The sequence below is a fragment of the Halyomorpha halys genome, unplaced genomic scaffold, assembly GCF_000696795.3.
Source record: "Halyomorpha halys isolate HHAL.00 unplaced genomic scaffold, Hhal_1.1 Scaffold872.1, whole genome shotgun sequence".
NCBI classification, from domain to species: Eukaryota; Metazoa; Arthropoda; class Insecta; order Hemiptera; family Pentatomidae; genus Halyomorpha; species Halyomorpha halys.
The window spans coordinates 462649-488834 of record NW_027113936.1 but is presented as its reverse complement, the minus strand read 5'-3'; the positions used below and the strand labels follow the sequence as shown (position 1 = coordinate 488834).

General features: G+C 29.8%; 2 long non-coding RNA genes across 2 annotated transcripts in view; both read left to right on the top strand.

The window, feature by feature from the left end:
• The first annotated feature begins 2014 nt into the window (after positions 1–2014).
• On the top strand, positions 2015–14657 carry LOC136796718 (uncharacterized). Its single transcript, XR_010844463.1, has 3 exons — positions 2015–2094; positions 2968–3057; positions 12627–14657. It is a non-coding gene; the product is annotated as an uncharacterized lncRNA (long non-coding RNA).
• A 58-nt stretch (positions 14658–14715) lies between these two features.
• LOC136796719 (uncharacterized) overlaps positions 14716–26186 on the top strand; it is a 465623-nt gene continuing 454152 nt past the window's right edge. The window contains exons 1-2 of the long non-coding RNA XR_010844464.1: positions 14716–14987; positions 16220–16255. This is a non-coding gene — a long non-coding RNA (uncharacterized lncRNA). The remainder of the gene's footprint in view (positions 14988–16219; positions 16256–26186) is intronic.

Sequence of the window (26186 nt, the reverse complement as noted above, 5' to 3'; positions counted from 1 at the left end):
TGAGAATCATTGTCTCCTTTTTTTAAAAAATATTTATACAGGTAACTGAAATTTTTATATTTAACACTAAATCATCCTGAATAAGGATTTAAAGTTTTTGAGTTATACCAATACATGTGTGTGTGTGTGTATGTGTGTATATATAAGATAATTATGTACATATTGAAACTAAAATTCTAGAATTTATCTTACCTATGGAAAATCAGATATGCAATTACATATTCATTAAAATTTCCATGAAAGCATCATTTCCTTACCATGAAAATTGTAATCCTAACTTCTTTTAATATTACAATTTAACAATTAACATCATTAATATTCAATATGAAATTATAATTAAGCAGTGATTTACAGAAGCTAGAGCAGTGGTCCAGAGAAGCTAACAGAAAAAAAAAATGGTGGATACCCTATCTTGGAACTGAAATTGGCTCCAAATGTAAAAATACTGCTACCACAATTTAATAACCTCTAATAATTAATTTATTATTATTTGTAATGATTTAAGTGTTTAACTAGAATTAGTCATGAAGAAAATGGTAAATTTCACATAATCTTTACATTAAAAATTCTTACTATTACAAATTATTCAAAGAAAAAAAGTTTTGTACCAACCTTAGATAACTGAATAGTGAAAAAGGCTTTATTTTAACAATGCTAATTTAAGAAAAAAATTAAAAGGTATTTAAATTAATAAATTTACATGTACAATACATTGACATATATTATTATTTAAATTTCTTAAATAATTACAATAGTTTTAAAAATTAATATGGTTATTAGCGATATCATTGTATTTATTTTCATTCTATGAAAAATCAACTTAATTTAAATTAATTCTTTTATGATTTAAAAAAATATATATGTGTGAAAAATACTAAAACCCGAAGATTTTTTAAAAACTTACTTTATTTATTATTATCCAATCATTATAGTTGTTAATATCATACAAATACGAGAGAGCAAGTTTGTGTAGAAAAGCGGGTTGTATATATTAAGTAAACTTCCATTTTAAATATAAAATATATTGCTATTAAATTAATTAATGGTACTATCTATTAACATAAAATTTATTTTATTTCATTTTTTTTTTAATTAGCTTTAAATTTTACATTTCTAATTTAAATCGATTAATCGATAACGCTTTTCTAAATAATATTTCTCATTAACTAATTCTTATTGCATAAATCATATTAGAAACAGACCCCCCCCCGATTTAAATTATAAAATATTAACTTACAAAAAAAATATTTAATATTAATTCGACATTGATGTTTCAGTTGTGTTATGAAAAGAATTCGAAGTCGAATATTACATCAACTGATTAAGAGACAGTAGACTCTCCTTATTGAATTAGGCTCTTCCATGAAAACAACGAAACGTTCACACTAATACATTTAGGCGAACATTTTTCATTTTTAAAAAAAAAGCATTTACTATCTGTGCTATTAATAAAAATTATTATGCTGATAGTTATAAATTAATAACTGTTTTTTTTGTTTTTTTTTAATAGGCACCTAGAAATCTAATTTGAATGATTATTACTAAGATTTGTCAGATTTGCTAAAGAGAACTAACTATTAAATATAATTTCATTTTGGCATTTATCTAAACTTTTTTGTTACTTCCAGGCACTTATTTACATAAGTTTAAAAGACAAAAAGTTTTAACACCAAATATATAGGACTATTGAGTTTTGTCTTCATTGTCGTTATTTTGTACATATTAACTGGTGAAAAATATTTCATCACAATAAAATCTAATTTAACATTATTGGATACAGAAAAATATGTATTAAAATAAGATAATACTAATTAGATTTCTTACAATTCAGTAATTTTTTTTCATTAATCATTTTTATTATTTAATGTTGGTAGCACTGTATTATATTATGTTTTAAGCCTAAAGATTGTTCTAGAACAATCTTTAGGTTCTAGAACATTTCTAATTATCTTGATATTTTTTTCTTCCGTTTGAATGCAAAATTCTTTGATTTCATCATTCTCAAACAGTCAAACTATTGAATAGCTTCTAAATCTTTTGTCCAGAATAGGTTTGTGATGTCATTAGAAGTATTTTAATAGTTACTAATTTTTTGTAAGTATACTTATACTGCTCTTGACTCATATTTTCATAAAAATGTTATCAATGTTTCACACATAATCGTTTCATACTAATTTCAAACAACAATTATAAAAAATGAACTAGTTAATTATATAAGTGGATTAATATGCTCCTTAAATTTGTGGTCTGCTCCAGATCTTAAATGTATATCCAAAATAAGGAATTTTATAAACTTGCTTTTTAAGGAAATGAAATTTAAAAAACTTTACTCTGGGATAAAGTTGTACAAAAAATATTTTTACATGTATATTGCTACAAATACATATTTGAGGATAGTTAGTACACTTTTAAGATATGAATTTAAAGTTATAATAATTACATCTAAGAAAACAATGAATATATTTTGTGCTGAATGCCATTCCAAGTATCATTGGTTTTACAATCGAAATGTAATTTTCATGATCTAAAACTATTATATTTGGAAATAGAAGGGCTAATAAATAAATTAGATTTTATTCTGATTCATTTGGTTGTTTTTTAAACATTTCTTGATACTTTTCTTTGATACAGCTTAATGTATTCCTTTCAACATTTATTAATTTTTTAAGACTATCAGTTATTTTGGGTTTTAGTCTAAAGGGTAAATTACCTTTGAATGGTTCATTCTCACATAAAAGAGGACTTTTTCAAATATTATTATCTGGCACAAAATATAACGAAGTCTTTAATAATGTTATGACAAAATAATTTATTTTTAAGACATTTATCAATAATAAATTGCTATAAATAAAGTGCATCTAAGAGATAAGTTGATTGTTACACTTTAATTAATTATTATATTATTTAATTATTGATATAACTAAAATAAAGTTATTTAGCTATATTTTTAATTCAGTATTTTTTCAGATGATTAACAATAAAAAGCCCTTCAATAATCCCAAGTTTTGATGGATACGGAAAAAAAAATACTCAGTCTCATTAACTGAAACTAAGTTGGTAAGATATTTTTTAGATACTTAAAAATTAAGATGGAGTGCAGTTTTTTATATTTAGATTTATCATTCTTGTTGAAGTTGCCAATATATGAGGTGGTTAGAATAATAATTATTATTCAATTAATTAATCATATTTCACAACACTTGGCAACTTTATGTGTCAGAAAAAGTAGATTATGTCAGAAAATAGCCGATAATCTACCAAACAGATTTTATTAGTACAAATTTCATAATTTTGAGTAATGAATGATTAAAATATTATCACATCCAGTTACTTGTTTATTGTTATTTTTAAAATATATTATTTATATTTTTTATCACTTTTTGGCATCATTTTTTCAGATGTAGATCAGATATTTTCTAATAACTTCCATCTCTTAGTGTTGTAATAATCAAAATGCTACTTGTTCCACTTTCGTAACCTACCTAAAGTATTAGTATTGGTAACTGGTGTGGGGAACTAGTCCGGCAAGTGGACCTAGTGGTCTTTTTAGCCAACCCCTGGCGGCTACCTTGAAGTTGCCACTTGCCAGTTACTAACCAAGATGGGTGTTTCAAGATGCATTTCTCGGGGTCACCGATTAATAAATATTAACTGGCCCTGGATGGAAATCAAATCCACAACATTTAGAACTGGGAGCTATGGGGCCCACACTCCATGCACGGCTACTGCATCCCGACTTACCTAAAGTAGTTTGGATCCGAATTGCATAATGTTTTACAGCATTTAAACATAACATATCTCAACCATTTTCTGACTAAATGACTGCTTTTACTACCCTCTTAGGAATTATTTATTTGAAAATGATAGGAAAGTGCTTGGTGCAACTATGAAAACAAAGTAATACATTTTTTTTTAGATATCTTACTGAAAACATTTTTTATTTAACTAACAATGCCTAGACTACTTGTCAGAATATCCTATTTTTCTTTTGAAGCAGTCAGTCATAAAACAGTATCTGATATTTTTTATGTGCATTGATTGAAGTTTTTGTTTTAACTGGATTTTTTAGAACTGATTTCAAAGGATTTTAAAAGAATTTTTATTTAATTCACATTTTTAAAGGAATAACCTTGGTATTAAATTATGATGAATACTGATGTAAAATATAATAATTTAAGTAGCAAATATTTTTACAGTGTGAAAGCTTCAATTTTTTCAGTTACCATGTTTTACGACCGAGTGCCTCATATCAAGATACTTCAAACTATACCCACTATTCATTCTTAACTGGCACATAAGTCTACTGATCATGTACAATATGTAATATTAAATAATTTACATATTTGAATTATATTTAAGTAAGAAATAAATGATGTATTAAATATTAAATGGAGAAATATCCAAAATAGAGAAATAATCTCTAGTAGATTTCCTATTTCCTTTTACTAAAAGCCTTTAAAAATAATAATGTTTCTTTCTTTTATTTCTACATAAATACAACATTTACATCTTATTACAGACACTGAATTAAACTTCTCATTTGTGACACGTCTCAAGACTTTTAAGCAATTTGAATTTTCAATCAAAGTTTATAACAAAAAGTCAGAAACAACGATAATCAAAATGATTCAGAATAACACCATTGAATAAGCACTAAATTCTATAAGTAACTTGAGTTCAAATTATTTATCTTAGTGCTGATAGAAATGTTACAATTATTAAAAATTTTAATAATTTTTCTTTCCTTCCATAGTAAATTTTGGAATTGGCACCTGAGGATGACAGGGTAGCACAGTGTTGTTTGAACTTTTTTTTCATATGTAATGAAAGGCACAGTATTACTTAAAATTTTTTTCTATTGATTGATTATCTTGCATCAAGTTGTAATATATTCCAAAATTTTAGGTTCTTTAAAAATCATTATCATACTTTTTTATGTTTTCCTAAAACAATTACTTTGTCCAAAGATTCCCAATGGGTAGGGATAAATTAGAGACAGAGAGACATACCCCAAAACTCATGATTTAGCCTCCGGAATAATGAAAACAATGCATTGAGGAGTGCCTAAATAGAAGCAATAACAGTCAAATTTAATGATTTGATAATACTCTGCCTCTTATAATTATTAGATGTGGGCGTTGTGGAGAATACAATTATTCAAAATCATAAATCATTTTATTTTGAACAAAGATAATTAATAAGTCATATTTATTTATATAAGATGGCATTTCAAAAGCTGATTGAGCTCACTCTTCAATTTTGTTTTCACACAATTTTAAACACAAAATTAAGAGACTATAGTTCTGAGTTAGTCTCAATACAGCCTGTATAAAAAGATGATTGATCATCCAAAATCAGGTAACTTCTAAAGGAAAAATTATCTGATTAGAAAGATAAAATATCAACTTTTAAGTTCATCATTATAAAGTTCACTAATAAAACAACACATTTAATTAAGAACACACATTATTTAATGTTTCCCATTTTAACACATACATTCAGTGAAACCTCCCCTCCTCAGTGTTGCCACTGACACCTACAATCATATAAGGCAAAATGAATTAATGTAAGCAGAATATGTTCCTTGTCAAATTGGTGGATCCAAAGGAGGGGCACATACACGCCTATCTGAAAATAAAAAAACTTTAATTTTTAGAATAATTTTATATTGTATCCTTCATATTTGTATTCAGAAAAAAAGTAGCAGCAACATATCAGTTTGAATTTGATGGTGCATTTGTATTATTTATTTTTCTTTTTGCAAAATTAATATCTAAAACATTTATATGCAAATTCCATTTAACAGATGATAATTTTTTCCACAGTTTTTTTTAAACAGATTCATTGACTGTGGTCCGGATTTCAGATAAAACATAACTATTTTTGTCTTCATTGACTTTAATTTTAAAGCATTTGGAATATAAAGCCATATAAAGTGCTTTGCTTTGTTTTTTGGGCCTCTAAAAACAATTTCTGGATAGGCCCCTGCTATAGACCAGTTAATAAAGCAGATGTTATATTGAATCAGTTATTTCAGAAACATGATAACTTAAATTTTGATGATTTTGAGATAAATGGAAAATCTATTTAGTATAAATATTTAAAAAAAAAATGTATAAAAATCCAACTGTTAATAATAATCATACCAGGTTTAAGAAATATAAATATTATTAGATATTCTGAAAACATTTGTGTTGTTTCCACAAAAGACCAAATTTCAGTCTCTCAAAATTTGAATTATTGATTTAACATTAACAAAAGTACTGAAAATGTTCCACTTGACCAGTAGTTCCCTGCCCATAGAAGTATTTAGATCATTTGGTTAAAAATTCATTTATTGTACATTTTCCAGTTAAAACCTTTCAGCATCACTCAAATATCAGAAAATATTATTAATAAAACAATTCTATCAATAAATCTCCATAAAAATATTTATTACCAACATTTTTGTGGCCCACCACTGGAAACCAGAGTACTTGAACTATCACTTATCATTCTGTCTCCATTTCTACTCTTGCTATCCAGTCAGTGAAGAGAGAATCTAATTCTAAAAATATTCATGGAATAGTAATTGTAATTAATATTTATGTTTCCTTTTGGGTATCCTTTCACTATTGACTTTGGAAAAGAAAGAAAATGTGACGTCTTTAACAATAAAAAAGTTTCTTTTTAAAATACCATTGATATGTTCCCTTGATCAACAATTTTTTCTCTCTGATATTCAGAGTATTTGAATTTTGATACCATAAAACTCTTTTTTTTGGTGTTTTGAAATGCCTCGGCCACTTTTCTCATTAAAGATAATTTTTTTTGTGACATGATGGTAGGGACTACTAGATAAAAGTTGTACCAAATTATTGTTTTGCAGAAATAGCTCATGTGATTCATTTGTATTCTTTTGGTTCGGAATGAAATACTTTCAATAGATTTTTTTTTTTCAAGGAATTGATTACGAAAATGTATTTTTTTTTTGCTTGAATAAATCAGTCTTTAGAAAATGATCTTCGAACCTCATAACAAGAAACCATTACAAATTTTAATTTATAGCTTTAAGTACTTAAAAAATATAATGTGCTTCAAAGTGTTAAGTTGTTTCATATGATTGTGATATTAATGCCAAAAATGATCAGTTTAATTACTGAAAATGATCCATTTAAGTACAGCTAAAATAATAGAATGATACAAAATCTACATGACTATACTTACCTACTATACTTTCCTATCTGGAATACTTCTCCATTTTATATTTAATATTAATTTATACCGAGCATTTTGTTTTTCAAAAGATTATCATAAATTAAACAAATAAAAGGTGATATTTACAGAATACAAATTATTATATGAAAATTTTGTTTCTCCATTGGTACAATGTACACTGTAGATTAAACAGTAAGCAGCCATGTAGGACCCTGAATAACAAGTTTGTCCGAAAAAGGCCTAAATTATTAAAATAATTTAATTTAATACCTTTGGAAAGGACAGAAAAGGTTCAAAAACCTTCATAATATAATTTAACAAATCTAATAACCAAATTTTAAATTGAAGGCCTTTAAGCTGATGCTTGGCAGAATTTTTTTAAATATCTCCCAAAAATTTTAAGTTATCTTGAATAGTGAAAATTATAATTTTTATATTATTGATTTATGTTTGAAACAGGACCATCTATATCATTCTTAAATAGAGAATCTTATTATATTTCTTAATCACTAAGAAATATAATGAATTAATTGAATAATTTGTGAAATAAAACAATTTTTATTACAAGTGCATTATGTAATGAAAACTTTTACAAGACTGAGAAAACTGAATTTGAAAACTAGCAGTATTACTTTTTAATTTTTAAATTATCTTAAGAATAATTTATTCAAATGGGCATACATTGTTAATTAGTATGAACTTTGGCCAGTTTTATTCTAAAATTAATTATTTACCCAATTATCACACTAGAAATAAATTACATGGCCTACAAAAGTATGCCCAATCAAAAACATTTTTTTAATGATTAAGCATTTTAAATTTAGAATAATTTATTGGTTTACTGTACTTTCCAAGTTATAAATAGGGACGAATTATTATAATCAACATATTATTTACATAAACTTTCAAATCAAATTATTATTACCCCTTATTAGTTTCACAATAATTATTTATAATTTTTTATATAAACGGAAATTTCTGTTTACCCATACTTTGATTTAAATTGTATTCTATTTTGAGTTGATTTTGAATTATAAACAGTGGGCAATTGAGGCAGCTCAAAACCATCGGATTGATTAGATGAGAGTACTATTTTCATAGGAGAACAAAAACAGAGCTTAATTGAACTCATTAGTTACATTTTACTAAACATTAATTTTTTTCTACTCCAAAAAATAAAAAAAATTATAATGTTTGCCATATTTTAGGCATGTAATAACAGAAAAACATAATAAATTATGAATTTGTTTAGGGTATATTTATTATTTCTTTTAGGACACGAAAAACATGATGATAATAAAAAAAAAATCTTTGTATGCAATTGACAAACTCTTTTTATCTTGTAAACAATAAAAAATCTTTGTGAACATTCATTTTTAATTGAACTGATACCAAGGAACCTGCCAAGAAGAAAAAATGGGTCCTGTTTTAGAATGCAGAATGGCCACAAGTTTCTTTCAAAGCATATATTCAGAATTGTTGTTTTTGAGAGCTCACTCTGTAAGCTTTGTAATTTCAAAGAAATCATGGTGGCACATGTGGAAACTTGCCTATTACTGCAATATATCAGGGATAATTTCACTCAGGTGGAGACTACTTGAGTGAAAAAATCTAAATTATATTGGGCTACATAGGGATGGCTGAAGTGACTCGTATTTTAGCTAAATTAAAAAAAAAAAAATCCATTCTATGGAATGGGCATGAATCACTATGATTTTATGTATTTAAAATATAAAGTCCACTAGCAGTTTCATTGAAATTACTTCTTTTTTTTTTTTTTGTTGAGTATAGGAAATAGATAACCCTATTGCCCATCCATCAGCCCACTGCTCCACTGGTCCTCCATATTGGGAAAGCATTAACACTCACACAATACTTTATACTCAGCACACTGCATACACACTCTCATCTACAAACAAGCATCATTCACAGAATGCACCCTGGAATCTCCATCTCCAATAATATTGAGAAAGAAAATAAACCTTAATTTCTAAAATATGCCTAAAAATCTTGGTTCTTTAATCAAATCATGGATAACCTACTTAAGTTGTACATTTATTTTTAAACAAAAATTTATTTATACAAACTGAACCTACTATAAATATGATCAAATTTTAAATAAGTTTCTTATGTAAGAATTGTGAGATCTATCTTGTTGATTGGTTTTGCTTCTGTGGGTTTTTTAATGTTATTATTATGGCGTATGAAAGAGAGAACCCTACTATCTACCCATTAGACTGCAGTCAGCCCTCTGTCCTCCATGTTGGGGAATACTAATTTTAGCAACCATACAGTACCTTATATCCAACAACACAAACACTCTCCCCTCTAGATCAAAGAAGACACAGTATATACCCTAGAATCAATGTCACTAGGTAGCCCCTTCAGATAGAGATCATTTTTCTGGAAGGTAATGATAAAGGAAAATAGAGTAACAATCTATGAAAAATGCCTTATGTCTTTTTTTAGCTTAGTAAAATTGAAAAATATTGCTCTGAATTAATAGATTTATTGACTCATTTGAAATATTGTTTGAAGTAAATTTCATAAGTTATAAGCTTAGATAAAATTTTTGGATCATAAAATAATTTGAAGCATACAATTATTTTCTTTCCAATGTAAATTTAATATTAAAAAAAAAAACGCTGAAAATCAAATAATTCCATTTCGAATCCGTAACCTTATAATAAGTAACTATTTGAATTTTTTTTTTAGTCCAAAACAAAGAAAAAATTTTTATATAAGGAGTAGATTGTAGAGGATGTGGTCAGTGAAGAACACAAATAAATTTTTACTTCACTAACGATACCCCCAGCCATTTTGTTCTTTCCCTAGTAAGTAAAATCAATAATTTTCTTAAAACTTTTTTAGTAAGCATTGTTAATTTAAAAAACTAATATATTATTTTTTTTTAAATTTAAAAACACAATAGTATAAACAATTTATTTGGAAAAAAATCAACCAGTTTAATGATAAAAGGAAGATAACTTATGAATAAACAGAAAACTTATCTAAAAATGCCTTTTCTTATAAGTATTACGGGATAATTTTTATTCTCCCTCTTATTGGTTATAATAATATCATATAATACTACCATAATTAAATATGTTTAGGGTTTGTTAGGTTTAAAAGTTTTTTTCTTAGAGATTTACTCTCAAATTAATTTTTTTTTTATTCCAAGTAATAAATAATGACATTTTTGTAAAGGAAAGAAAATATTCTAATATTTAGTTTTTGATCTTCAAAGATGCAAAAGAAAAATAAGTTCATTTGACTAGTTCGTATAAAAATTCAAACATGAAAGTGTGTAAAATGCAGTCCATGGTAATGAACTTTATAAAAAGTATTTAATATTAAAAATTGAAAGTGAGGTGAAGATAGTTGACCTTAGATATATAAGAAGAGAAGGACCATCAAGGAGGTGCAATCAGCAGAAAAAACAAAAGAATATTTGTTTCTGCCATTGTTTCGACCTGATTTTCGGGTCTTCATCGGGGCTATAAAAACCAAAAAAAAAGATAACAAACCATCATTCAGAAAAAAAGAAAAAAAAAATTTTTTAATTTAAAAAAATTATTTTTTCTTTATTTCTTTTTCTTTGAATGATATTTGCTATATTTTTTGATTTTATAGCTCTGATGAAGATCTGAAAATCAGGTTGAAATATTGGCAGAAATAAATATTCTTTTGTTTATTAGTTTTTTTTCTGCTGAAAACACTTCTCCTCTTAAAAATTGAAATATCTTTGCCTGTTCCTAATATTTCATAATTTTATTTATTTATCTCTTTTGCCAAATTTTGTTTATTGTAATTTATGAAGGGAGAGAGAATCTTACACTTATTATTTCATTAATATAAGTATTTATTTATGCAGTGGAACTTCTCTTAACCAACATCTCATAAGCGGGCAGCTTTTTTTCAACTTCTACTAAAAGAGCCTTCTAATAAAGAGACATAGACAAAGATTTACTCCTTTTAGTTAGATAAAGGATCTATCTTTAAAAGTAATTTAGCAGAATTTTATTTTGCAGAACAGTTGAGGGGATGTTTGGCTGTTTGCAAGAAAACTTTTCAGTTTCAAAGAACATTTTTCTATCCCCGTACAGTCTTTTATATGTTTTTTTAAATTTTAATAGTTATTATATCGATGGCTTACTTCACAGTAGTACTAAGTCCATTTACAACAACTTAAGGAAAAATACAATTAAAGGTTCTCTCATTTAGGATAATTAAAACTTTTCAATTATTTCGTTTTACTGAACTTGATTGAAAAGCTATAATTTTCCTAAAAAGAGATAATCTTTAATTATATTTTCATAAAGTTAGTGGAAATGTAATTATTAGTACTGTGAAGTGAGCCATCGATATGACCTTCAATAAAGAACTAGGTACATAGCATGTGCCAGTGAAATTTTATATCTTTTATTTAAAAATGTATGTTCTATTAGTAAATATAGGTGTGACCAATATCGAAAGTATTATTCTCTCATTCCTCACTTCAACTGAAAAGAAACACTAATGAATGGCCAGTGCTGTAAAAAACTAAAAAAACAATATTGCAGCAAGTAGAGCTTGAGAATACTGATTTAAAATTTTTGTTTTGATATCAGATGGACTTCAAATTGGAAGGTTGATGTATTAATAGTTTATACCAATTAGTGGACCTTTGTATGGTTATAAAAAAATCATGGCAAATAAGATGAATATGTAAGGTTGTGGGGCTTAGTGACAAATGTATCTCTAAAATTTTAGTAAACATTGGACCAAAGAGTAAACTCCCACCCTAAGGATTGGTTGACAAAACCATAGGTGATTTGGGTTTGTACAGAAATCACTGGATATTTGTATGTTTACAGTGATGTATGGTATCAATATCAAACCTTCAGATTTGCTGACTTTATTATTATAAAAAATTCACATTTTTACAATTCAACTCCTTTCGGTTTTTTTATTCCTTTTTTTTTTTTTTTTTAATTAGGAGATACTTCTGGGTACTAGACAAATTACTTTTCCCAGAGGAGTTATTTAAGAGAAGTTCCAGTGTAATTTTCTTAATAAGGGCTGATGAAAAGGGTTGTGAAAGCTATTTCTAATTTCATAACTTTATTAATATCTTTTGCAAATTCCTGTTTTTTTGTTTAGAATGAAGATTTAGTAATTTTTTAGGTACATTTTAAATTGATAGATAGACAGAAAATCAATTTTATCCTGGGACTGGGTTCCTTCAGAATAACCGAAATTTACAATTAAAAGAATACAAATATAACCAAAAAATAAAAATAACTTAATTTATACATTGTCTACAATATAAATAAATATAAAATCCACAATAAAAAAAAAAATTCTTATTCTCGGTTAAAATAAAACAAATGTAAAGTAAAAAATATGCAGTGCAGTTGTCTAAGATTTTTTTTTTTTTTTTTTTTTAGCCGATAGGAACATCCCAAGGTTCGCTCCAGTCCCCAACGCCATCAGAAAGCCACCGAAGCACATCCTTACTCTCCTCCTTGCCAACGAAACAACCTGCGCAATGTCTTCATGCGCACTGGTGATTTCAGCATAAAACCCGCCATCAATGCTATGACCCGGCAGATCGCATCACTCATGAAGGTCTGGAAGAAGGCACTGTGGCATAACCAGCTTCGCAGAACCCATAGACAGTTCTGGAAGCTGGTCAGGACCTCCCGTTACCAAGAGGAAGACTGTGCATCTCACCGATGGCAATAATCTGATGACGTCGGGTGAACAGGCTGCCCTCCTGGCCTCAAGCTATACAGCAGGGGATGCTCAGCGGACGACTAGTGCTCCTCCACCACTACCAAGAAGACCTCCGAGCCCCGTCGAGAAGCCCATTCTCTCCACCTTTGGCCGTCTAGAGCCTCTCACCTAGCCGGTACTGCGTTGCACCAAGGGAAACAAATCCTTTGGACTCGACGAGATTCCAGATGTTCTATTGAAGATGCGGAAGGGTAAAGCCTTCCTGCTGAACGTCTTCAACTCATCCATGAGGATCTTGTACTTCCCGATTGCCTGGAAGTGTGCAATTGTGGTGCCACTAATCAAGCCAGAGAAGACGGGAGACTCTCCAGAGCACTATCGTCCGATCAGCCTCCTCTCACATATGATTAAGATCTTTGAGCGCCTCATACACGACCACCTCATGGAGCACTGCAGGGAGGCTGCCGTGATACCACCTGAGCAAACCGGCTTTCAACGAGGTGTCTCATGTTACCATCACCTGGTGATGTTGCAGGCTCACACCATAGAGCGTATGAAGAATAATTTTGCAACTGCCTTCATCTCGTAGGACTGTAGCCAGGCCTTTGAGAGCGTGTCCCACCCACTGCTACTTTCCCGGCAGGAGGAGTTCAGATTTCCTGCCGCCCTGTGTTGATTGGTCAGAAACTACCTCAGCAATAGATCATTCGTGGTCAGGGTTGGTGGAGATTTGTCGCCCCCAGCCCCCACCACCTGCGGAGTGCCTCAAAGGTCTGTGCTGGGACCTCTGTTGTTTGTAGTCTTCACGGCGCCAGTGGTCGCCATCAAACATCAACACATAATGGTAGCAGCCTATGCCAACGATATAGGAGTCCAAGCCTCCAGTATGAGAGCTGAACTGGCCCTCCGCCACGCACAAGCTGCCTCTGCCACCATCGTAGCTGCTCTTAAGAAGGATGGCATCAGGGTTAACCCAGATAAGACGTCATGTCTTTTCAGAAGGGCAATTAGAGCAGGCTACCCCAGCAATTCGTCGTGGATGGCGAGGATCGGAATATCTCCAACACCATCCTCTACCTCGGCGTGACTCTCAACAGGCACCTCACCCTCTCTAGTCATGCCAGAGGGAGACTAAAGCTGGCCCGGCAGAAGTTGCATAGGCTCTACCATCTCCTGACATCATAATAACTCTCACTGCGCCTGAAGCTACAAATATACAAGGCAATCATTCGTCCAATGCTGCTCTATGGTGCACCACTTATGAGACACCTCTACAAAACGACGCTGACCAAACTACAGAGTTTCCAGAACTCCCTCCTGAGGCGAATAGTACGAGGAACTTCACTCCAGCGGGCTAGGAATTGAGAAATATGTGAAGAGCTCCAACTCCCGGCTGTGCCAGAATTCATAGGGCAAATTCTTTGATGGGCTGAAAGCCTGTGCCAATCCACTGTTCCATGAAATCACTCCTCCACCAAGACCTGGGAGGTGGCAGAGCACTGTTCCCCTGGTCGATATTCTTGCCTTGGGAGGGACTTCTGCCTCTACAGCCTGAAGTCATCACTTCATCAACCCCAGCCGGAATAGCCCCTCCCTATTTCTAGTAAGCTCATAAGCTCAAGGCAACACATGCCATCATCGATGACACCGCCTTCAGCGGACCCGGCAGCCTATCTTATAATGCCACACTGGCAAAACAAGATGTATTAGTTTGCCTACTTATATACATTCCTTTCTTCATTTTATATATATTTATTTGTTGTTCTTATCTTTTCTAGGAGGTCAGAAAAAAAAAAATATAATATTTTTTTTTAGATATTAATAAATCTGCATGAATTTTCTTAGTCTCATGACTACATCTGATGTGGTTCAGTTGTTCGGTCGTGTATTTCGGGAGTGTCGTTCTATGTATTTATTTGAATTTTTTGAAAGTGTTGTTTCTGTTCTTTGTACAAGTGAATTCTCTTAGTTTCCGCCGTGGACCTCCGGTTTCTTGCGTTTCGAAATCTGCTGGGTTTAAAGACCGGATAGTGAAATTCAAGAAAGAAGCAACCATCTCTGAGACATGAAGGGTAAGTTGCATATCACATTATTATTATGTTTTTTTTATTATTGTTTCCCCTATATTTATATGGTTGTAGAAGCTAAATAAAAAAATTCCTTGCATGCTTCATTAGAGCAATCAATATATTACCTACAGCAGTTTCTGTAAGTTTATGTTGCCCATTTAATTTTATATCTATTAAAAAATGAAACTTAAATATATTTTTTCTGCCAATAATGTTGATTTTATAAATTTAGTGTTATAAATAACTAATTTGATTCATATTTTGTTGTAATACACTAAGGAAATTTGGGTAAATGTATACTTCGGGATAAATTGAAATTGAAATTGATGTCAAATTTGTTTAGTTAGTAGAGCTGTCAGTAGGATGGATTTACTTAAAAGGATAAAGAAAATTCAAAAGGAATGAATGACAAAATAATAAAAAAATAAATAGGGCTTTAAAATATCAAAATGTTTAGCATATCTGCATTGATGACCTAATCATTATAAGTTGTTCATTCTTGTAGATTATTACTCATCTTCAATATAATTGCTGAAGATTTTGCACTTTACAAAAAGCTTTTTTAATGATGAAGGAAAATCCAAAATTGATTTAATACACAATTGTTTATGAGAATCTACAATTTTGCATTAATTTATCAGAGTTAAGTAAAATTTTAAAAATGTATTGGCTTGTATCTTTTTAAATTTTAAAAACATAATCTGTATTTTTTAAAATTGTGATTAATGAATATATTTTTAATCAAAGAAATAAGATGAGTACATACTTGTGGTGAGTGAAAAACTGTGGATTTATTTCAAATTTGTTTTGTTAGGAGCGCTGAAATTTATGGTAATTTTTTTTAAGAATCTAAAGGACATGAATAGTTGGTGATAAAATTTTTATTTGTGTAAATGAAGTTTGTTGACTACATGTTCTTTTCAAAAAGAATATGTTGTAAAATATAGAACAATTTCATCTATAATTCCTCTGTACAAATTAAATTGGTCCATATCCCCAATTATTTATCTTTGAAATATTGTAAAATTAATTTAAGACCACAAAACAAATCTATTATTAAACATTGAATAATTTTAAAACAATTTTAACTATTTTTTACATATGCATTATTTATTCATTTACATTTCCATTTACATTAAAATATTGAGATTTAACAATGAAAATTATAGGAAGATAATAGAAAGGAATACATTTTATGATATTTTTAAGTAATGTGTTATTTATTTTGTTTTCAGCTGTGTAGCTGTGGATCATGGACATCTCAATAACAGGTATTTAAACTAATTATTCACATTATTACTTATATTTTAACACTAATTCTAAATTTACTATGCAACCAATTTTTTTTTTTTTTTTTTTTTTTATAAAAACCATATCTATAGCCGGCAAAAACCCAAATACAAAAATCTGACTTTAACATAGCTCCTCCATTCAAGAGATATCAAAAAATAAATTATGTGGCCACATATGACACTGACATGTTGTCACAAGCTGTTAGAGTATGTCTTGAGCATGACACCAATGTCTTGTTACCAGTAACTAACGTTTGGTTTGAATGTAACAACACGTTGGTGTCACCGGACTAGAAAATTTTAATGAAGTAATTTTGGGTTTTAATAATAATATGGTACAATCTTCTTTTCCTTCAGTTTTATAGGAGACCAATTTAAATCACTATTGGTAGTGCTGAAGCCTAGTAGAAAAAAAGTCAGCTATTTTGCTCCACTTTTATTACTTTAATAAAAAATATGTATAATTACTACTCAAAATTGATGAATCTTGAATTTTTTGAGGTATAGATATCAATTAGCACTCAAATTAAAGCTATTTTAATGAGCTATAAAGTAGTTTATAATAAATATCTTTGTAGGAGTAGTATTTTTCATATTTGCCAAATTAAATTCACAAAATGTTGATTTATAGTTGTTCGAATAAAATTAAATACTTCTTAAGATTAATATTATTTTTGGTAACACCCTTCTAACTTGAAACAAAATAGTAGTACTGATTTTTTATATATCCTTCAAGGTATTAAAGAATAATCCTGAATTCTGTATGGTACATTTTCCTTTCGCTTTATTATTATCACTCTACCCCTGCATATATATATATATATATATATCAGATATATCTGCTTCTTCTTATAAAAATTAATTGTTTTTATATGCTTATTATTCAAGGATGATTATTTGTATTTTTTTCTATTTTTATGGATTATTGCAATTTATTTTTATAATTAATATTCTTAGCTAATATTAATATTCCTAGTCTATTCTTAATATTCTTAGTTTTATAAATATATATACTTAAAGCCTTTTGGCAATTCAAGGATCAATTTTATTGTATAAAACTACAAAACAAATCATTCCATTTAAGAATTTCATTTTTCCTATTCATTTATATCAAGGTGTAGTTGGATTCTGGGAATCATTTCCAGTGACAAGTTGATTTCTTAGTATACTTCCTATATTATGATGGGCTGCACTTAATGTTTTCTTCAACCCATAAATAAAGACTTGTACAAATAGTTTTTTTTCAGTAATGAGAAGAGAAATATCTTCCAGAAGAAACTAGATAACAAAGAAAATATGGAGATTTTTCTAGAGTTTAGAACATTTTACATAATGTTTTTTGGCTTTGTTATTTTACATTTTATTTATGGCTGCAAGTGCATTTTATAACATTAAGATCCTCTTCTCATAGTTTTAACTTCCTATATCTCTTCTTTCTGCAATGCTTTATTGAAGTTCCTTCTTCATCTTTCTCCTCCATTAGAAGGTAACCATTTTCGTTCTTGTGTAACTCAACTATTTGCTGAATGACAATTTGTCTCTCATTTACATTTTTAAAGAAGAGTAGACTTATAAAATTTTTTTTCAGATTTTCTATTTTACCCCATATGCTCACAGTTAAATCATGAGCCGCTAAGTCACCAACATAAGCATATTATTAGCTCTTCATCCATATTTGAAGTTTCTGCTATCAAAAGCTATTTTCATGATTGGAATTATATTTTTTGTTAGCTAATTATAGAAACTTTCAGTCTTATTATATTTGAACGATCGACTGTATATGAATTATAATGCGTTGTTCTGAGGAGGGTTTCATGCTGTGTTTCAATTTCAGGCTTTTGTTAAATTTCAGGAAATATAATTTGAGAATTACTTTCTACAGAAGAAGCTGTGTAATATTTCAAAAAATTCCAGTATTTTAATTTATTTCACATTCTCAATTCCATCCATTGAGGGTGTTTTTTATATTAAGCAAAGTAATGAGAGGAAGTGGACAGCCAAGGTCTATATAATATAAGTGATAAAGTATTTTTTTATCTGTTAAATTATTACTACCTTAATTAGATCACAGTTGTTGACATTAAAATGTGATTTTTTTAAAAACTCGGGCTTAAAATCACATAAATCAAAATATTAATATAAACATTATAACATAAATAAAACAGGCCTCTTAAAAAACAACTTAAGACTTGGAGTAGTTCTCATGCAGCCACCAGAAGGTCTGGCCATGGACAAGATTCTTCATAATTACTAAATCCTATTTTAAAATTTACACCTATAGCTTCCATAACAAAATTTTCATTTTATAAAGGCTCCTTTACTTTTTACTTTGTTCAGAAAAAAATAGTTTCCAAGAAATAACTATAATCTGACTGTTCAGGTCCATTGAAATAAGTGTATTGCTAAGATAGATGTTGCGTTTCCTCAATTACAATGCAGTTCTGGAGAATTGAATGTTTTTAAAAATATATAAATATTTTAGTTATCCTTTAAGAAAAAATGAATTGGCTTTAAAGCAGAACTTCATTTTTTATAATATAACCATGTAATGTTTGAAGAACAAATTGAATTTATGCTTTATTCAAATGAGGTTCTACCAGAAAAATATATTTAAGTGGTATTGAAAACCTTCTTGAATTCTCTAGTAAAAATCGATTTACACTAAGATTATGTTTTAAAGAATTGATAATTGCCATTAAAGGAAAATCAACCCTTCACAAAAAACATACTCAAAATACTGAAGACTTCCACTGATATGATAAAAAATTAGAAAATAATTTATACTTATTTGGAACATAGTAAAAGGCATTTGAACAGAATGAGGGGGTTTTTAAGAAAGAAATTAAAGGAAATGCTGCAAGAACAAAATGAAATCATTAACTGTATTTTCATTTAATATACTGTGTAATATGAGAATAATACCCAATTGTCCATCTAGTCTTAGTGTGCTGTGTATATAGCAAAATAATGCAGTTGGGGCGGTTCTTTTTTGAATAAAGTGTTTCACTCTACCTAAATAATTACCAAAAAATAGATCAAAAATTTATTTTATTAAACAGATAAAATGGTTAAAAATATATTACCACATATATATTTTTTTTAAATTTAACTTTAGTTATTATGATCATAATCAATTTTTAGAGAGTACCAATAAATAAAAAAAAATGGGGAAAGAATCAATACATATCAGATCCTCTCAGTAAGTAGTTCTAAGCCCATAGAGGTCCACGGTTCACTTAGCAGAAAATTGGACAATGTGCAACACATCCCCAGGGCCAACTTGGGGCAAAGGGGACTCCCTCTTGAAAGAAATATGAAGATAAGATCACTTTAAAGTGCATTTTAAGTCACTTTTATTGTGCATTTGCTGCTTAAAATCTTTAAGCTGGCATACAAATTTTATTAAAGATAATTAATAAAATAGTTTTAACTATAAATGCTCCCTAAAATATGAGTGGCCAGACCCTTCCAAAGCATATCACAAGTCTCTTGCGAACCATTGGTTGGCAACCACTGCTCTAAAATATAAAAAATAAATAAATAAAAAGAGTAATTATAAATACAATACTGTCCTGCAAATTAAGGCTGAATATTGCCTATTGTATTTTTGGGACACAATTACTTCAATCCACCATATCTTTCTGAAACCCAGTTGGACCATCTTTTCCATCAAAAAAATAAAAATGAGAACAAATATAAGGACACACAATTTATTTCGCAATAATAAAAAATAAATAAATATTGACACTTAAATATAAAACGTGATAAAAGCATCAAATGAAAAAGGGTTACTGAAAAATCAAAATCTAAAATGGAGCATAAATGTTTCTATAATAAAATAAATTAAACCTAAGAACTTAACACATCAAAACCAAAAGGAAAAAAAAAGCAATAAGCACCATTTTCCAATTTGAAAAAAAAATTCAAAATTCTCAAAGAGGTTTCTATAAAAATGTTTAGAAAAATAAAAAAAAAAAATTATATTAGTGTAAAACAAAGGCTAGAAGCCTGGAGGAAAATTAATGAAGAAAATAGTTCAGTTTCTTATTATTATCAAGTAAGTAAACTGATTTATTTTTTAGAAAGCCTTCATGGTCAAGCTGCCTAAATTTTAAAAGCTAAAGAAATTTAGAGAAAAAATGTCACCTACTTGCCACCTCATGATTATTTTTTAAAAATTAAAACCAACTTATTTTTTTTTTTTTTATTTATAGTTCTATTTCTGCTTAGCAAATACTTTTATATGGCAACAAGAGCCTTATATTCCATCTCTTTGTATTATTCTTGAGCAGCTACTTGTATTTCACTTTGACTTGGATAAAGGAAAAATTCTGAAAATTGTTCTTGCATTACTTGGGCTTCAAACCTCTGCGACCTTTTTACAAAATCTCTTTTCTTCCTCAAAGTAATGTTTATGTGTGGTTTCAACTGACAGTTTCTATTTTGGAGCCAGAGGGTGTTGAAGTGTCATAGGCAACATAGAAACTGCTGCAGCACTGGTTTGATTACGTTCTGGGCGTGTTGACTTTTAATATGTGACCTCACAAAATAAAAAATCAACCCTCCCATACTGGTTAGAATAAATTGGTTACCTATATGATAACCCCTTTTTATACCAGATTTAACCAAGTAGGAGAAAAAAAAATTCTTCCTATTCTATTTATTCTATTGTTGGACATAATCTCTTCCCAATTCATTGATTAGTACATCTGAAAACATATATGCCTTTTTATTAAATAATAAAATTTATTAAAATTTTATTAGTAGTAAAAGCTTTCATTGTATTTCTTTATTAATTGTAGAGTGATTTATTATCTATATTTGCTTCTACCCAGCCGAGCAGTTGCTCCTCCTTCTATTATTAAGAACAGCACCTCTTGTAATATATTCATTAGAATATCTCAAAATGGAAGTTTTAAAAGTGAAGCTTTACAATGTATTTTTCAAGTTAATGTGGAGTAATTTGACTTCCTTCATTTTTGCTTCTATTCTGCAATCAGATGTTGAAGTGTTTCTTGCTTTGAAATAACAAAAAGTTGTCTTAGTTATTTTCATTCAGGATAATGGTGGCACTGTCCACTGCACCTTTAATTTCAGTTGAAAAAGTTTCTTAGAAAAGCTAGTAAAGAATATCTTCTTCCTTTGAAATATTGGGAGAAGGCCCCCATCCTTGCCCAAGACTTCTTCCCACTCTTCTGTTTTGAATTCATCCTAAAAATTCTTAGATTATTTGTCTATTTTCTAAAACATCAAAAAATTATTTCAGTTGTATGAAATGAAAAATAGATTATTATTCTGGGACTAAGTCCCTTTTGAACATTTACTAGGTAATTTTAATTTTATGATAACATTTATCGGTCAAAACAGTGTGGCACCACTTAATTATAACTTATTAAAATTGTATATACATAAGTTTTGATTCAGAAAAAAAAAATAAGAAATTAATTAAAAACCTATCTAACTAAATAAATTAAAACCAAAACATAAAGGTAGATACAAATTATCTATATTATAATATTGGATTAGTTTGGTGAAGTAAAAGGTAGTTAAATAGCAGGGTTTTAAATTAGGGAAGGTTTGGTACATGCATATGTTAGAGGGAATGAAGTTTCAGTGATATGCAGCTCAGGTAAAAAATTATTTATCAAACGCATTAGTTCGGTGAGGTGGAGGATAGATGTCAGATAAACGGGACCTAGTAGTACAGGATTGGATTGAGAATTTGAAATGCAGGTTTTATAGGATAGGGAGGGGGGTGCTGAGTTCTAATTAATTGGAATATAATTACTAGGAAATACTGGCATCGAAAGGATGGATAGAGCCACTTCAGCTTAACATAATACTGGGTTATGTGTGTATCTATGGGGATTCCGAAAATAAATCATACTGCTCAGTTCATAAGATGTTTAAATTTAGATTTGAGATTTAGAGTTGTTAGTCAGCAGTCAGTGTATTTGTCACCTTTGTGGCCATCCTGTCAGTGCTAATTTCTTGAATGATGAGCTTATATAATATTGAAGGCTATCCAAAAATTTTATATATCTCCATGAAATATTCTTTTGTCTCAACAAACTGTTTTGCAACTGTTGAAGTTTCTTTGTTGCGATAAGGGCTATGTTAGCTATCATCAGTGCTCAACAAAGGAGTGCTAATCTTAATAAGCTTTTATAGACCATTAATATAGAAAAGTATTACACCTATAAAATATTTATACTTATTTATTGAAATTCTAACCAGTGGGAGGTTAAAACTGATGCATAATTTGTTTCTTTAATGTTTAATGAAATACTAGTATTACTTTCTTACAATGTTATAATACCTACTTATATTGACTTAATTTAAAATTTCTTAGGACTCCTTGGCTAATATCTATCATAAGTACATTAATATCAAATTTGTTGTTTTTGTCACCAAAGCCACATCGTAATCATAAAATTTAGATCTAAGCTACCCCAATACAAGCAATACATGATAGTGTCAAGCACATCTGGGCATGAAACACTCCTCTCATGAATGTGTAATAAATGTATTAGGCAAAAGTGGAGGATATTATACTGACCTAATTTTTGTAAAATAAACAATTAATTTAATAAAATTTTGGTGTGCTAATATCATTGAGTTTTATAGAAGTATCCAAAACTTTAAAATATTTTTTTAAATTTCATCGCTTTGTAGCAATTCCTGCACCATTTTAAAAAATCTGAAATGTTGATAGAAGTCCTTTTCTTTATGTCATAAAATGAAATAAGAGGATGTCCCAGGTAAATTTTAAATAATAATTATTACAGATTACCCTAAATGCAGACCTATAGATAAGTTTTCCAAGTTTAGAAAGGATTTGGTCCGTTATAAATAAATGCCTTAGCGAACCTAAAGGTTCAATGCTGGTACCATCGATCAATTACAATTTTTTAGGAATTTGTTGATTAATGAGTATTACAACTTTGCCCACTCAATTAAATCATTGTGGTGCTCTCAATTCAATTATATTTATCAGCTGCAGTTTATGTAATCTAATTTTATTAAACCTAATAAATTCTTTGCTCAACTCTTTTTTTTTTTTTTTCGCACCCTCCATTAATAAGGAAAAGGAAAGTAGGGTACTTGCAAAAATGTTTAGGTTGATGTTATGCATCCTTTTACTACCAGGGGTATTATAAGGTATTGATTCTATTGTGCACTGTGTGTGTATAGTCGAAGGCGCCAAGTGCGTGTTGATACTATGTTGAGCGGGGAGGGTCCGCTTTGCTGGTGGTGGTGATATTATATTTAGGTTGCAGAGCCCAAACCTCTTCCCACGGTAAGAACATTTACCAAGGGGACATCTCCTTGCCATCTCCCAGGTGGTGGTGGAGGGGCAATATCCCGAAACAGTGGGTTGGTGCAGGCCTTCAACCCATCAAAAAATTTGATGTGTCTCCGGCCAATGTACTCTGGAACAGAGGGCAGCTGGAGTTCATCATGGATAACAGTGTTTCTGGCCCTCTGTAACGTTGTCCCTCTTACAATCTTCCGTAGGACAGAGTTCTGGAAGCTCTGCAGTCTGTTGAGCGTGGTTTTGTACATATGCTTGAGCAGAGGCGCACCATAAAGCAGCGTCGGTCTTATGACAGCTTTATATATCTGGAGCTTGAGCCTGAGCGAGAGCTGTGGAGATTTTATCAGGTGATAGAGTCGATAACTCTTTTGACGGGCCAGCTTCAGTCTCTCACGAACATGGCTTGAGAATGTGAGATGACGATCGATAGTGACCCCCCAGATAGAGCAGGGAGGTGGAAATCCGTTGGTCGACCTCTTCAATCCTGAAATGAGTAGGCAGTCGTTTCTTACCTTTTTGGTATGACATCACGATAGCGTCTGTCTTGGCGGGATTCACTCTAATTCCAATCCGCTTGAGTTCGGCAGCGATGGTGTTAGCCGCTTGTTGTGCATGTGACTTTGAACTTGCTCAACTCAACTTTCTATGGTCTATTTATATTTTTTCATAATTCATAATTTTCTCATTAAATTTATCTAAAAATAATTTTTAAAAAATGAATAATAAAAAGTTATTATGTCGCTAGGAAATGCTTTTTAAACAATATAAAGTATTTTTACTATTCCAAATATTTTTTTTAAAATGCACATAGTTACTTATTCTCAAAATAGATACATATTTTTTCACATTAGCTCTTTTTAGGATTTCTAGAGAGATCAAATAATGAATCCAGCTAAACAATCCATCAAACATTTTAACTTTTCTACTGGTAAAGCTCTCATCCAGCATATCTGAAGGACTTATCATGTATTATGTATAATATAGTCAAAAAGGAAAAAAAGGAAAATGAGACTGAGTGTAAAATTGTCTCAAGTTAGAAAAGAGCAGGTTGTTGAAATTAATTTTTTTAGAAAAATTTTTCGCCACCTCTGAAGTTTAGATTTTTTTTTTTTTTTTTTTTTTTTTTTAATGTTCTTTGTCTATCTCATTTAACATCGTATCGAGCGTTCTAGTGTATTTAAAAGAAAAATTACCATGGCTTAATGATGGATTAGATTCTGGTTTATTCGTAATTAGCTACGAATATTTCAATCACTGTTTAAAATATTCCAAGTTGTCAGGTACCTGAAGGTTTATATATATTTTTCGAGATATAAGTGGATGCCAGCAGTGGATAGCCTTCAATTGAATTATTAAAGCAGGCGGGTTAGGCTTTGAAGGAGAGCTGTCATGGATGACGGCTTAATAAGATAGAATTGAGGTCGCTTTTGGGAAACAATACAACACTGAGGGCTCTTTTCTGTGGCTATGCTCCAATTTTAGGTATGCATATTGTGGTTTTAATTTATTATAGCGGACTGTTTAAAATAAGTTTACAGATTTCATTTCAAAAATTAACAAATTCCCTTAGAAACAACTTGGGTAGAATACATTCACTAAAATATATTATGTATTAGCTGTTTATTTTATGATAAACCTCTCCAAAAATATTTGAAATTATATTCCTTAAACGTGCATTTTTAAACGGTGTTTTCTTTCAGTCAGGGCTGATAGGCAAACAAGTAGTAAGGATGGATACAAAGTTACGACTAATTTAATCACTATTCTTCTTTATGGATTAGACTTTTGGATAATCCTTAAGAAACATACGATAACTAATGGCAATAGAAATGAGGTTCTTAAGGAAAATAAATGTGAAAATCAAGGGTCCTTACCAAATAATAACAATAAAAGAGCTGCACTGGGAGTGAAATCTGTTAACTAAGTTCTCGAGGAAACCCCAACTAAAAAGGTATTGCTGTGTTTATAGGATATGAGATGGTCGAAAGACTCGCTGGCTAATGGAAAGTACTATTGGTAGGCCAAGGAACGCCTATGGTATCCGTTGGCTAAGTAGATAGGCCCGGAAGGATACACGGTTGTTCATTGGACTAACCTCCTAGAAAGACTCCAGAGACATATACAAGAGATGGACGGAATAAAAATTGGATTTCGAGGAACTCTTATGTGCATTGCTAGCCTATTTCAGCGTATACTTAACATCAGGAAAAGTAAATAATATAACAGTTCTAACGAAACGTTAAGTCCTCACAACATACATGATACAAGAAATCCCGCGGTTCATAGGTCAGTGGTGGGGAGCCACTGCTTTAAAGGCAAGTGCATACCGGGACTCTGAGTTGATTCATAATCAAACCGAACTAAGAATCTAGTAGTACAAGAGCTGGGAAGAAAAAAAGGCAGTTATCTCACCCCAATTTTTGATTACTTTAATGAAAACTAGGTATAATTACTAGTTAAAATTGATGAGTCTCCCAAGTGTAGGAAGGGGAAATAAAAAATGGTGGCTGTTTCAAAACCTTAAAAAAACACTAATTTTTCATTCGGAGCTCTATATCTTAAAAACTACTAACAACACTAGAAAATCTAAGA